Source organism: Mytilus californianus, unplaced genomic scaffold, assembly GCF_021869535.1.
Source record: "Mytilus californianus isolate M0D057914Y unplaced genomic scaffold, xbMytCali1.0.p SCAF_9, whole genome shotgun sequence".
Lineage (NCBI taxonomy): Eukaryota > Metazoa > Mollusca > Bivalvia > Mytilida > Mytilidae > Mytilus > Mytilus californianus.
In genome coordinates, this window is record NW_026262745.1 from 70,394,430 (window position 1) to 70,410,256 (window position 15,827).

Genomic DNA, 15,827 nt, shown 5'->3' on the forward strand with positions numbered 1-15,827 from the left:
ATTGCATGTTAGTGTAGAGTTTGTAGTGTAGGTATGTACGTTTTCCGTTAAATTATGATAAAATTACTGCAAACTCAAAAATTATTGCGAGCTTTATAAATGCGAATAATGCGACAGGGTGAGCATCGCAATACTAAGAACTTGCATTATGAAATCTGATACATATATCTGTTTAAAGCTTTTCCCGAAATTGCAATAATTTCTGAATAACCATTACTTTGAATATTAGTTCATATCTTTATTACTATGTGAAGTTTTATATAATTTTGGTAATATATTTAATAACCCGAGTCACATGCACACTGAATGAAAACCCTGTCTCAAAACAGCTTGTTCACAGTAGGTAATATAAAGTCAAAATTAAGGGTTGAGGGACAGTTAACTTTTGTTTTTTTCACAGGTATGAATTGCTTCAATATAAGGTACTGAAAAATATAAATGAACAAACGAATAAGGCATGATTGTTCTTTTTGAAAATGGATCTATTTCGATTTCGAGACGGAAACTTACGGTCATCTCTATCGCAGTTTTCCTGGTTTTTTTTTACTGACTACGCAAAGAAGTCTCATGGTTCAAGAAGGTAAAAAAAAACAACATTTACAAGTATAAAACTACCAACTTACCAGTATATTGAAAAATGCCTGCAATCCTATATATTTCAGATCAAAAAACTACACTTAATAGTCTTTCGACGATGAACGGTCTTTTATTTCGTTTTATTACTTATATTTTTCATTTCGTTTTAACATATAAAATGAAAGGTATCAAAACCTCCCTTCCCGATATAAGTATGTTCAGTAAATCAGTAAATGAAATTAATTTATCTTTTGATGTTTGAAATTCGTCCCCCTTTTGTTTTTTACAATACAAAGCAACTATGTCACTATTAATATCAACTATGACTGCAGATGCCGATATAACGGAACATATTATAAATCATCAATTATGAAAGGACTGTTATCAAAGGAATATATTTGCTGAAAAATAAACTAAAATATAGGGCAATAAAACATCTTTATATGTAATAATAATAGTCTCCAAAAATCTAAAATTTGAAATCTGGACACGTCGGCAAGCATTGTGTCACATTGCAATTGAGGCGTAACAAAGCTAAATTGATTCGTGTTTTACGGCTTTGCATTAAATAAATGCTGATCTAGTGAAAGTAAAATACAACATTTATTTAATAATTAGTAATTTATATATCAGAATTTATTTTAAAAAGAAATTTCCTGAAAGTTTTGTTTGTAGTACGAAATATGATTCATTCACGCTTAAATTTTAAGGGGTTAAATCTAATCATATGGTCTAAGGACACAGTTACCGCCCTTGGTTTTTCGTTGTCTACGAATATAGTCCCTAGTGTGAACAGTGTATAACTTGCATTTTTTTTTGATACACTTTCCCAATTTATTTCTTGATATTTTATGCATGAAATGTTTAGTAAGGGGATGGAATTACATGTTAAAAAAATTTGGGTGCTGAATCTTTATGTTAAGTAGTGATTTGGTCCAGTTAAAAAAGGTCAAAAATTAGAATGTCTGAAGCTTTCAAACTGAATTTTAGCCCCCCTTAACACAGAATTGTCAATATTTTGAGTTAGAGCTGGTAGAAGTTTCTATAATTTTGATATTATTTGTATCAATAGTAGTACACTACACTGTAAAAATCTTTTTGAGATAGAGCAGGTGCGATTTTTTTAATTTGAATTTATTGTCTAAAAGAAATGCACTACGAAATAACTGTGTTCTCGGGCCTAAGAGATGAATTCCGTAAATGTAGATTCTGTACTTTGGCAACTTTCCTGAATGGTTTGCTGGTTTCAATTTGTCAAACTTAATAAAAGTAAAGGATTTACATCTTTGTTTGACAGAAATTCTGTTAAAATGTCCCATTTTGGCATTATACGGCTAAAATAAGCATTTTAAAGCAGTTTCGATTTTATGCCTAACAGCCATGCTGACTTTCTATCTGACAGCTTTTTATGTTCCTGATATTTGTGTTTCTATGCTTAAATCAAATTCAATTAACCATTTGTGAACTCGGAATCTAGAGAAAAGTAGATTATTACAGAAAAAATGTGCAGAATCTTTGTATTATGTCCCTGGTTAAACGGCCTGTTTGATGTCTGTGAAATGTAAAGAGCTTTGTACATAAAATCTGTAGTCCATCACAAATATTTCACTAAATCTGTAAAAAAAATCACTTTACAATGATCAGTACACCCTATTCATTTCATATGCTACCATAATTTTCTTCTTTAGGATAGTAAGTGGTTCAAATATATGCCAAATGAGACTAAAACTACATGCAAGTTTTCCATTGAAAAGTGAAAAACTGGTCATCAGACCATACTGTCTGCAAAAAAAAGTTGAATTCAAGAGTCCTTTTGCAATTAAACTTCTTGTATCATGACATCTTAGCATAGAAATGAGCAAAACGTAACAAATTTCAATTTCTTATAGCCTTTGTGTGCATTTTTATATGTAAATATGGGCTACGGCCTAAATTGACTCTAAATAATTCTCAGTCTTACATGGCCTAAGACCATTTTATACTCATGTGCTATTCTTTTTGTAACTTTTCTTTACATTTAAAGTACATTTAATATATATGGAAGAATAATGTATGGTTAAAAAACTTCAAAAACTTCAAATTGGTTGAAAAAAATGCATGTTTATGTAAGGCTTCACTTAATTCGAAATTCTCTATTTTCAGGCACAGGCTCATATAAATTTGACTTTTGAATAACTGTAATAAATCTGATAAATCAAATGAGTGTTCTGTTGCTTTTAATACTTATTATATTAAATTCAAGAGTATTTAAAAAGCAAATTTTTGCAATATTTAAATTTTTTAGGCCAAAATCTTAACAGTTGAAAATATTTGATTTAAACGTCAAAAATAAACCACCAAATTTCAATATTAAAATGGCCCTAGTTTCTATAATATATATCCTATGGCCATGAAACTTAGCCAACTATCTTATAATTGCCTAAGCTTAGGTCATGCAAAGTTTTATTAAAATTGGTCAAGTCTTTCTATCCTATTAGGTCCAAGGACACAGTTATCGTCCTTTGGTTTTCGTTGTCTACGAATATAGTCCCTAGTGTGAACAGTGTATAACTTGCATTTTTTTTGATACACTTTCCCAATTTATTTCTTGATATTTTATGCATGAAATGTTAAGTAAGGGGATGGAATTACATGTTAAAAAAATTTGGGTGCTGAATCTTTATGTTAAGTAGTGATTTGGTCCAGTTAAAAAAGGTCAAAAATTAGAATGTCTGAAGCTGTCAAACTGAATTTTAGCCCCCCCTTAACACAGAATTGTCAATATTTTGAGTTAGAGCTGGTAGAAGTTTCTATAATTTTGATATTATTTGTATCAATAGTAGTACACTACACTGTAAAAATCTTTTTGAGATAGAGCAGGTGCGATTTTTTTAATTTGATTTTATTGTCTAAAAGAAATGCACTACGAAATAACTGTGTTCTCGGGCCTATGCCCGTCAACCTTTGTAAGGTTTGAGTATAAAAGATCTTCGCTCTCTTATTTAAAACATTGGTTTATTTTAGCCCTTTACACTTTACTTTTTCGTTTTTTCTTTACATCCTTGGCTTTCAGCGTTCCGGATGAAGGTAAATCCTGAAAATCGCTTCAGACGCATGAAGTTTATGAAGTGTTGTTTTCAATATTTACTATGATAAGTATATTTATATTGCAGAGTACGAAAAGGTGACTAATTGTTTATTAAATTTAAAAACAGATGTAATGTATATAGGGACCACTGTCTAAGGTTACAGGCTTGTTGGGTGCACGCAAGTGTGTTAAAACACATGGAGTATTTGTCTGTGCAAATTCAGGAGCCTGTTATACTATATTCGTTGTTAATTGCTGTCTCTCATATTTTTTCTTCGTTTAATGTTTTTTTTTTTGAAATGTATTACATTTTGTAATGTTGGGCTTTGTATTGATTACTATATGGCACGCAATGTTGAAATCCGTACCTTGATCTTTAGTTGTTCAATCCACGTTTCATTTCGTTTCTTGTGGATTTTGTGTTTGACGTTATAAAGTTCAATACTTTTGAGATATGTAATCATCAATAAAACACTTTTGACAGGGTAATAACATTTGAAAGTATACTTTCATGACAAATAAAATAAGAAAACGGTCATAGGATTGTTAAAACTCTTAACATAGAGTTTATTTTCAGATATTTTGAAATGATAAAATAAGATGATATTAGCATATATTATTACTTATCGGACAAAATTAAATAAGACTTAAAAGTAAGTCATGTCTGTTTATATATAGTTGGCCAAGTGGTCTAGGGCGCTGGACACTGTGCAGGCGGTGTTGCCACACAAGCAGGGGTTCGAATCCCGCTAAGCGGAAGAATAAAATGTTGCTTACATAAATTTGCAGATCTATAAAACGTCACCAGTGTCTAAGCAGAAAGTTGATTTACCAGGGTTATGTCAAAGAACGTCTCGTCCTTTTTCTTAAAAAGTTCATCGGAAAGATATCAAGACTTTGTTGATAACTATTCCGTATTAACTTCACAAATAATACATGATGGTCTTGAAGTATTGATTCTAGGTTCTTACGTTGTTTATCATCTTATTTACGTGTCATAGTGTTCTTTAATTATCTTTGTAAATTATTATTTACTCCATTTTTGGTAATATCCTTTTGGAGTGGCTAGGTATTTATACATCCAGTCATTGTGTTATTGTGCTTTGGTCATTTTTTGTATTCTTGTCTTTCATTTGTACTTATGTTCCTTGTCTATATTCCATTTTGTTTTTCTTTGTTGAAATAGTTGTTTATTTTTATAGTGATTAAGATCATAATACAATGTTGACTGATGTACCACAATTTTTACATTTTTACCTATTATTTCTGTTTGTTTTGTTCACACAATGTTGTCAAATTAATAAAATTGTATGCGATTGTCATACAAGTGAGAGGTTTAGCTAGCTATAAAACCAGGTTTTATCCACCATTTTCGACATAAGGAAATGCCTGTACCAAGTCAGGAATATGACAGTTGTTTTCCATTCGTTTGATGTGTTTGAACTTTTGATTTTGCCATTTGATAAGGGATTTTTTCTATTTGAATTTTCCTTTGAGCTCGGTATTTTTTTTTATTTTACTTTGTTTCTAACATTGTTAGGCTAAATTTGAGACGAAGTATTAGTACGGCGGCTTTGTGAAAAATTGTGCACATCCTGCTACAAGCATGAAATTTGGCATAGACCTTCCTCAACTATTACTCTTTTATATCAGATAGGGAGGCATTTGAAAAAAAAATCTCACTTCTGGTAAAATCCAAAATGGCGGACATCATACTTAAATCAGCCCAATATCGATGGCTAGTATGTGAAAAGGTGTTATTATCAAGCTACTATCATAATATTTGGTACAAACCTTTGTTATGAAGACTTTTGGATATATTATAAAGATTAGATGTCTTCAAAAACCCTATTTCCGGTAAAATCCAACATTGCGGACATTGTACTAAAATAAGCTTATTTTTAGGGAGGGTAATTGAAATGTGTTTAAATGTATTGCTTCTATCATTATATTGTACAGGAACCTTTCTTTGGTGCTTTTCATAGATACAATTTATAGGACATATGTCTTTAAAACCCCTACTTTCGGTGATATCCAATATGGCGGACATAGAAATATCAAATTTTTATTTTAATATTAAATTTTTTTCAAAATGTAAAGAAAAAGTTTTTTTTGTGCTGGTCATTTAATTTTTGGCTTTAAGTTATCCTCAAAACCACTAATTCTATTCAACTGTAAATGTTTAAATAAAAAGTTAACACTTCAGGTTAAAAAAAAACCAATATGGCGTAAATTTCAAAGATGAGTCCTCAATCCATATCTTCGATGTAGAGTTTTGGATAGATTGATTAAAACAAAATAAAATCACTTAAGTACTAAAACATCTTCTGAATTACTAATTTATGGCCGCAAATACATGTTTATTCACCATCGGAGAGCTGATTTTCCACATTTACAAAGACCGTGATATTGTTTTTTACATCCAATGTACAAGCTCCTGATAAGATGAAGAGGCCTCACAAAGAGTTGTCCAAAAGGGTTCCCATGGATTATATTTTTCCCTTCGCCATTCATACGCGTCTGGACAAGTAAGCATTGGAACCAATTCAAAGCTTGTTACTCATTCACACCCGCCATGGTATATTGCACGTTTTACATGCTGAAAAAGACTAGACCGAGTCGTGGAAATAGCCTCAATAAGTCTTTCCTCTTCCAAAAACACATGTTTTCTTGCTTCGTTAACCCCATCTGATAAGTTTGTTCGATCTTACAACAAAACCACGTATCGTTTTATCAATGACATTATCAAATCCATATCTGGTGAGGTTGGCTGATCAATCATCATTCTAAATGATAAAGTCACATCTTCATACGCCATCCATGTCACCAACGCAGTTCCTTTTCCAGCAAACGTGTAATCTCTCAATGCCTAGTGCATTTGAAAGGTCGTGGATAAATATATATCTAAATCTTTTCCCACTTCCAAATGCAAGCCAAAGTTCGTCTGCTCCTATGTCACGGAATAGCGAAACAGCAATGACAACAACATCAGTATCGACTGTTCGAGTCATGACTCAGTTAAGTCTGTGTTTCACTGCATCAGACACATGCATCTTGATTCTAGTGTCAGCCTCTTCATGTGAACATGGTGCTAAACTTGAAACATCATCATTTGATGGATAACACAGAACATCCTCAGCATTTGTTGCTACAACTACCTTTTCCTCAAAATCTATTGAGCAATCTGCTGTGAATGAAAACTAAAAAGTTCTTTCTTATTGTTATCATCTCTCAGAGAACTTTGCCAATTTTGAGGAATTTGTTTTGACCCTTGATTCGCCTGTGTATTTCCTTTCCCCTAAATGTAGCTCTTGCTTCTTGTAGCAGCCTGTAAACTACCGGTATTGTCTATGTACGCATCCGAGACTACATCCACTGTTGTTACAGTTTCAAGGTGTTTCATAACGAGTATGCTGATAGGGTATTATGTCCTTACCTTAAAAAATACCTTAAAACTGTTACAGGAGTGGATGAAGTCTTGGATGCGTATGGTAGTTGAAGCAACAAATGCTCAGGATATTCTATCTTATCCACCACGTGAAGTATTTCAAGTTTAGCACCATGTTCGCATTAAGAGGCTGACACTAGAATCATGGTGCATGTGTCTGATGCAGTGAAACACGAACCCAAACTAGTCATGATTCGAACAGTTGTTACTGATGATGCTGTCATTACTATTTCGCTATTCCGTGACATAGGGGTAGACGAACTATGGATTGTGTTTGGGAGGGCAAAAAGCTTTGGATAAATATCTATCAATGACCTTTCAAATGCACTAGGCAATGAGTGATCACACAGACTTATTGTGATCCATGCCTTAACCGGTTGTGATACGGTTCTATGTTCGCTTGAAAAGGAAAAAAGACTGCGTGGGAGACATTGATGGCATTTGAAGATGTGACTTGAACATAAGGAATAATGATCGATCAGCCAAAATCACAGGGGTTTAACTGTAAGATCGCACAAACTTATCAGATGGGGTTAACATGGTTAACGAAGCAAGAAAATAACTATTTGCGCAAAAGGGAAGGCTAATTGAGGATATTCCCTCAACTTGGTCTAGTCTTTTCCAGCATGTTAAACTTGCAATATACTAAGGCAGGTGTTAAGGGGGACAAGCTTGAAATTGGCTCTTATGCTACCCAGTCCAGGCGCTAATAGATGGCGAAGGGACAAAGAGGATCACTTTAAAAAAAACTCTTTCTGAGGCCTCGTCATTTTGTCAGAAGCTTGTACATTGTGGATGTAAGAAAGGATGCCGTGGTCGTTGTTAATGTGGAAAATCGGGTCTTCCGTGCACTGTTTGTGTGCATGTGGTGATGACTGTGAATAAACATGTATTTTTGGCCAAATAGTAGTAATTTTAAAAATGTTTTAGTACTCTTATTAGTGATTTTATTTTGTTTTAATCAATCTATCCAAAACTCCACATCGAAGATATGGATTGAGGACTAATCTTTGATATTTTTTTACCGGAAGTGTTTACTTTGTATTTAAACATTTACAACAGAATAGAATTAGTGGTTTTGAGGGTAACTTAAAGCCAAAAGTTTAAGGACCAGCACAAAAAAAAAACATTTTCTTTACATTTTGAAAAAAGTTGAATATTAAAGTAAAAAATTGATATTTCTATGTCCGCCATTTTGGATATTACCGGAAGTAAGAGTTTTAAAGACATATAAAGTCTTATACATTGTATCCATGAGAAGCACCAAAAAAAAGTTCCTGCACAATGTAATGATAGTAGCAATACGTTAAAACACATTTCAATTACCCTCCCTAAAAAATAAGCTTATTTTAGTACAATGTCCGCCATGTTGGATTTTACCGGAAGTAGGGTTTTTGAAGACATCTAATCTATATAATATATCCAAAAGTAGTACATAACAAATGTTTGTACCAAATATTATGATAGTAGCATGATAATAACACCTTTTCACATACTAGCCACCGATATTGGTCTGATTTAGGTATGATGTCCGCCATTTTGGATTTTCCCGGAATGAGACATTTTTTTCAAATGCCTCCCTATCTGCAAGAAAAGAGTAATAGTTGAGGAAGGTCTATGCCAAATTTCATGCTTGTAGCAGGATGTGCACAATTCGTCTGAAATATGCTTGTAGCCGCTGCACTATATATATTAAACGTCGAGATACTAGTCAACGATCTTTCTTAAGAGGGCGCGGTATCGTTATGAGAAACGATGGTTAAGTATTTATAACAGATGCTGCGTATTCATATATCCCAAATGAATAGCACTGTTCTAATTGAACTGGTATAATTATTAAATTTCAAAGTTGACGAAGGTTAAGTTATTACAACAGAAGCTGCGTATTTATACATCCTAAAATGACTAGCACTATGCGATTTGAACAGGTATAATTCTAAATTTCAGAGTTGACGAAGGTAAAAGAATTACAACAGAGACTTCGTAGTTATACAACCCTACGGCTCAGTCATTATCGCTTTCGTAGTCAATACCAATGTCCTGTGGGCAGTCCATATATCACGATAATGACCAGTTTTTCAATAACTATTATGTAATTATATCTGATTTCGTATGTTGCAATATCTGCGTCGATCGTGTCTCGAATAACCATACTGAGTGTACCTTAGTACAATTCGGATTCTAATCATCCGCAAATAAATTCATTACCCCTTCCAGATGTGTTCCTGATTTTTGACTTATTCAAACCAATTGAATCTTAATCACATAATCAAGCAACCAATCAAAACTAAATGTCGTATGCAATAATTTCGACTGAACTAATAGCTTCGCATCTTGATACGATGCAATAAAATAAAAAAAAAATATCATTTTAAATCTAATAAAAGTAGTTGTTGGCATCAACCATATTTTATAATTGATTATTAGATAAAACAAGTTTTAAAAACTTTCCTTCAGAGGAAACTGCATATTTCTCCCTTCAAATTGTTTTATAAGTTAAACATTTTGTAATCCGTATAGTGCTGCAAAAGTTTCGCTCTACAAAAAAAACCAACTCTGTTTAATGTATTTCAACAGTAGACCGGGTAATTTTAACTAAGGTACATGTTTCAAAAGCTTATATTTCATTATTTGACATAGACTGATTAGTTTTTTAAGATCAGAAATGAAATAATTTATCTGGATTTAAATAGGTGTTAAGTGACATAGACTTTCATTTAATCCTATAACACGGACAGCAACCCTTAAAGATGAATAGGTGTGATGATTAAATTCAAAATATAAATGCGACGTATGATTGATTGATTGAGGGTTGTTTAACGTCCATTATCAAATAGTTCAGACATGTTCAGGACCAGAAAAAATATTAGCAATTCATACAATAGGTAGATAGGGATCAACAGGGATGAAGGGCGGGAAATGTGGACTACAACTGGAACATGAGGGTAAATTAGATAGGGACAGAAAATTAGCCTTGTAACAGTTTACGGTAACCTCAAATTCTTAACGTGCTAAGAGCGTGGAACTCTCTCTACACGACACATCGGATTTAATGTCCCTGTTCTGAAAAGAAATGGCTGCGTACTTATACATCTTGCACATTCAAACAGATGCCCAACTTTGGCAATGGTTTTACTGCCGGTCGGAGGAAGACCAACATGACCATATTGATATTCCTTAGTCACTTATAAAATATCGGTCATATTACAATATCTGTCTGAAATCGCCAATCTTGTTTCCTATATCTTAGCATGTAAAAACGTTTTGATCTGAAATGATGATTGATGCATGATATGTAGTTGATGCTTGATTGGGTTTGTGTTAAAATACATTCATGGATAAGTGTTTTTATACAAACGATGAAGAACCGATATATGACCATACTCTTGACATATCAACCTTGATTGTTTTTTGCCTAACGTCTCAATGCAAATTGTGGATATGGCAAAAGGTTTCGGCTTTATCCTTACTGAAACAATTTTGTAGGTTTTATTTTTTGGAAGTATCAATAGTTGCGGATGTGGCCTTAATATCATGTCCTAATTAATCGTCTTTGCAAAATGATAATGTTTTCAGATTGTCATTGCCGAAGGCAAATAAGCTAGAAATTGTCGCCCGATATATGATGGCAACGTGTTTTATGATCCAGTAGTCTGGTGAAAGTAGAAAAGATATGTTCCACAATGATTTTATGTTGGATAAACTGTTCCATTTTGTATTATAAATGTTTGTTGTATATTTAAATCTATGTCGTCTCCAAATTTAATGTTTAATGGACTAGAAATGACATGTACGACCAATAATTGACGTGATAGATTTAACATTTTCACATCTTTTGCTCTAAGATTTATCTGTCAAAATAAAGTAAAACCAAATATACAATAAACATATAGATATAAAAAAAAACTAATTGCTGATAAAATATTCTACAATAAAGTTATGAGATTAATTCGAATAAATCAGATTTTAAAAACAAAAAAATATTAAGAACTTAGTTACATGGTTATCAGTCTTTTAAACTAGTTTCAATAGTTATTCTTTATATCCTTTAATATATAAATACCCCGCAAATATTGTCCGAACACCCGCTAAGAAAACGATAAAAATTGTTGAGTATGTTGAATAAAACTTCTCAACGACAAGCAAATGTACATAACTCCTTGGTTTAACATATTTAATTCATATTTGTCAGACACATTATTGCTGTGTGATCAAAACAAAGAAACGCATTATTGATGAAATAAAAGAACGGACATTTTTCACAAGATTTCGAGATGGTAAAGTCACTATACAAGATAATGCAACAATTGATATGAATGCCTTCTTTACCTATAAAGTTTGATTTGATTGCTAATGAATTGATGTGTTATAATGTTTCTACACATTGTTTCCCAGTACATGTACTTTTGATAATTTTCTTTGGGGGGGGGGGGGGGGGGGGGGGTTGGGGGGGTTGGAGGGTGAAAGGGATCGGATTTGAAAAAATAATAATTTGTCCTGAAAAAACGGAATATAAACGACTTTGCACAAGACCGGATAAAAATGAATATTCTGCAATATAACATGCAGGACGGTTTAGAATACAAATGTGTAAAAAGTGAAAATAAACCATCGCTACGCCACTGAAAACAAAAATTAGCATGTTTAGCAACAGGTGGAAATAAATAATAAATCCATTAAAAATCCTCCTCCCCCCTAATATCAAATGGTGGTCTCCTAATTTGGGTGCTAAATATTTCACCTTTGCAAAATGTTTGAATACTAATTAAGGCAACAAAAATGAAATATCAATGCGATAGCAACATAATGACAAAAATTACCCCTCCCCTCCCCAAAAAGAACATTTCGAAGTAAAAGTATTACAAGCGTATTTTCCTAAAGAATATTTCACATCTGCCCATTTCGTTGTAGTTGTTATATTTTTTTCTAAACAAATTATCTTAATTATGTGTATACTGTATCGTTCGTTGATTTTTATCTGTACCTTTTTTGTACATTTTGGTTATCTTAATGTATCTTTTGTTTGAGAAACAAACACAAGAACATATTTATGCTGTCAGTATTGTTAAACCTATCTTATGTTGTTTTAATCACGCACGTGGTTACAAGCAATTTTAACTGATATTTGAATTAGCGCAACATCGCTTTAAGTTATGACACCAGCGCCAAAACTAAAATGCCTAACTGTAAAGTTCTGCTTCGCAATAGAAGAGTTATTTTACAAAATATTAATATATATATCAAAAACTTTAAAGGTCAAAAGCTTGTGTCATTTAGTTATAGTTCTTAAACAATCAATATGGAAATAAGGAGATGAGATATAATTGCCAATGAGACAACTACATATGTATCCACCAAAGTTCAAGTACAGTGGATGTAAGCAAGTCGGTATATGCTAGTTATTCTGCACAACTTAGGTGACCCTACTTGACCCGAACGACTGGTCAGTATAATAACAAACATTTACCGATTTCATTGGTCAATAACTGTTTTAACACATTTCGTCATCACTTATTTGAACGTTTTTGAGAGAAGCATGGTTTTATATGCAGACGAAATTATCAATTCACGGCTCCTGAGAGAGTTCTCTTGTATACTCACCGGAGAAAATACGCCTTTAAAAGAGGCATAAGGTTGGTTACTTATAACTTACTTTCGGGCTTATTCTTTAACAGCTTCGTTATTTGGAGAATTAGGTTTTAATGGCAGATCTTTGATCATTGTTGTAAAATTTATTCAGAGTCTTGGGAGGATTTAGAGCTAAACATAATGTGTAAACACCTCTCTATTGTTAAAACTTAGTATTGCCCTGTAGATGTCCTTTGGCTCTTTTTTGTTGTTGAGCTGCTGTCTCACTGGCGTATACCCAACATATCCTTCTATTTATAGTTTTAATTCCGTTTGGTGTACCGTTCAAAATCGGTTCATGACAAATCATCACTCAAAGGGTTATTAAAATGATCAAGTGCATTTCTTTCTTTCAAAAATATGCGCAGAGGAGAGGTGTACTAAAACTATATGGACAAGGTCAAACGAAGGAAACGTAAAATTGTTCATTCCCCCCCCCCACGCTTTCCCCCCTAATCCATATCATTTCAAGCGATAAATTTTGAAGACAAGTCGAATATTAACGTAGTCAATTGATTTACCACATATTCAGTTTAGGCATATACTTAAAAGAGAGGCAAAAGATACCAGAGGGACATTCAAACTCGTAAGTAGAAAATAAACTGACAACGCCATGACAAAAAAGACAAAGACCAACAGACAAACAATAGTACACAAAACACAACATAGAAAACTAAATACTGAGTAACACGAACCCCAGCAAAAACTGGGGGTGATCTCAGGTGCTCTGGAAGGGTAAGCAGACCCTGCTCTACATGTGGCACCCGTCGTGTTGCTCATATTAGTAAAAACCCGGTAATAAGTTTAATTCGGTAGGTCACATTCGGGAATAGGCGACGGGATTGTAGTAACGACATTGGTAACAAATCCGTTATCATTTGTGAAACGGAAATTCCATAATGGTCAACCAACTTGTGATGGCGCCGTAAAATTTAGGAATGGATGATTTCAACTTCACCGCTTGGAACGCTTGGTTTAATAGCTTCTTTGTGAGCAGCAACCCTCTATCAATGAAATCATGATAGGAAATACAAGCCCTGGAATATCTAATCAACTGGAAGATATATACTCCGTATGGAGGCACTACTGGAATGTTGGTACACAGAAATAGAAAGTTCACAATTGGGAAGCTAAAATCATCTCTTTTATAGTAACGTTTTGTTTTACAACGACCCTTATTGTCAATTTCTAAATGTATGTCAAGATATGAGGCAGACTAAACTGTATCTGTTGTATCCTTTATCTGAAGTTCGATGGGATAGATGCTACTCAAAAAATTTAGTCCCGAAATAGGCTCTGAACATGAATAAATATTGAAAAAAGTCGTGATCAATATCATTAGGCACAAAACTATAATTCAAACCAAGGATTTTCTAAAACTTTCTTTTAAGAAATTACAAGCCAAAATAATCTAGTTTGACTTTGGGACACGGATAATCTACTTTGTACAAAAACTTTTCAACAAATTCAAAGATTTAGTAAGGAGCCTTTCTTCCGTTCCTGACATCTTTTATTGTTATTTCATATTTCGAAACGATGAAGTTTGTTCAAGCTGTAAATTGTTTAAACTGTGCAGAATAACTGAGATATTTAATGCACATCTTGGCTGTGTATTATCAAGATTATAGCACAGTAAGAACACAGAGATTTTGTCTTTGTTAATGTCTAATACTGCTCCTTTTGAACATATTTAATGGAAAAAGACAACTTTTTTTCTTCATATCGGTTGTGTGTACACGAAATGCTTATATGATTGTTACTTATATATATCATTCGCAAAAATAATTTCTGAATAATAGTTGTCTAACATTATATTTCCTCCTATCTTTGATATGTATTAGTGTACACTATGTAAAAGTAGTCAAATAAATTTAGATAGAGATTAATGAGTATTGCTACGTTTCTAATCTTTGCTTTGTTTACAAATTCAAATACTTTATTATCATATAAACCATAAATGATTTGCGACATCATTTTAAGTGCTTTGTGGCGATCTGATGAGTCAAACTTTTTTCAACAGATTTGTATAGTTATTTTATTTTCAGAATGATATTGTGCTGTAAGACCACTGTTCTAGGTTCTGCGCTCGCAAATATGTTTAACCCCGCAACGTTCTGTATTTGTCTGTCCCTAATCAGGAATCACCAATTCAGTGGTTGTCGTTTTTTGCTGTATATCATATTTTTTTTTCGTTTCATGTTTTGTACATAAACTAGACCGTTTGTTTTCTCGTTCCTTTCAGATCGGTTTATATATCACGTCCCTTTAATAATTTCCCTTGGCAGTATTCATTTCCAAAAGTTGTCTTTAAAAGCAGAAAATGGAAAATAAGATATATCTAATATAATAAAAGATAGAAACCATAAAATGATGCACTATTGATATGTTTGTTGCATGAACTGGTAAGAAGGTGAACAATTTTTTTACGTTTGAGAGTATAAATTCTATTTTAATGTAGCCTAAACATGGCCTTTTTTTCCTCAAAAAAGACACTTAAACGCTGAAATGGTTCCAGTTTACCAAATATGGACTTATTGCATAAATAGTACAAACTAAACTAGACAGTTTTCAATTTGGTTAGATTTATCTTCAGAAATACCCAAGTGATACATTTAGGGCATTACGCAGCCAAAAAGGCAGATATTTCAGTAAAATATATTTGTCGTGATTAAAAATCTTGTGTTTGCACTTGAATCAATGATTTCGAAAGGTAAAAATAAATAAAAAAGAACTAGAGTTTGGTGCATTTTGTTCAATATAGCTTTATATTAGATTCCTGAAATAAAGCTTTATATCCGTATCCATCATTTTGACTTATCGTTATGACTCAGCAGTTTTCTCAACGCGGTATGGGGCTAGGAGAATAATTTGAATTCTTGGGGATAAGAATCCAATGAACTTACAGAAATCTTTGAAATAGTGCAACATAACTGAAATCTGATCGATATCTATTTCCTTTGCTATCTTCAGTATAGGAAAAGCGGTAGTATGTTTTCCTCCATAGGCGACAATATTAACCTTTTTTAAAAATTGCCATTTTTTATAATAAAAACCAGGACAAAACAGCTAAGTGGAATATATATATATATTTGTACTTTATTTTTCTGT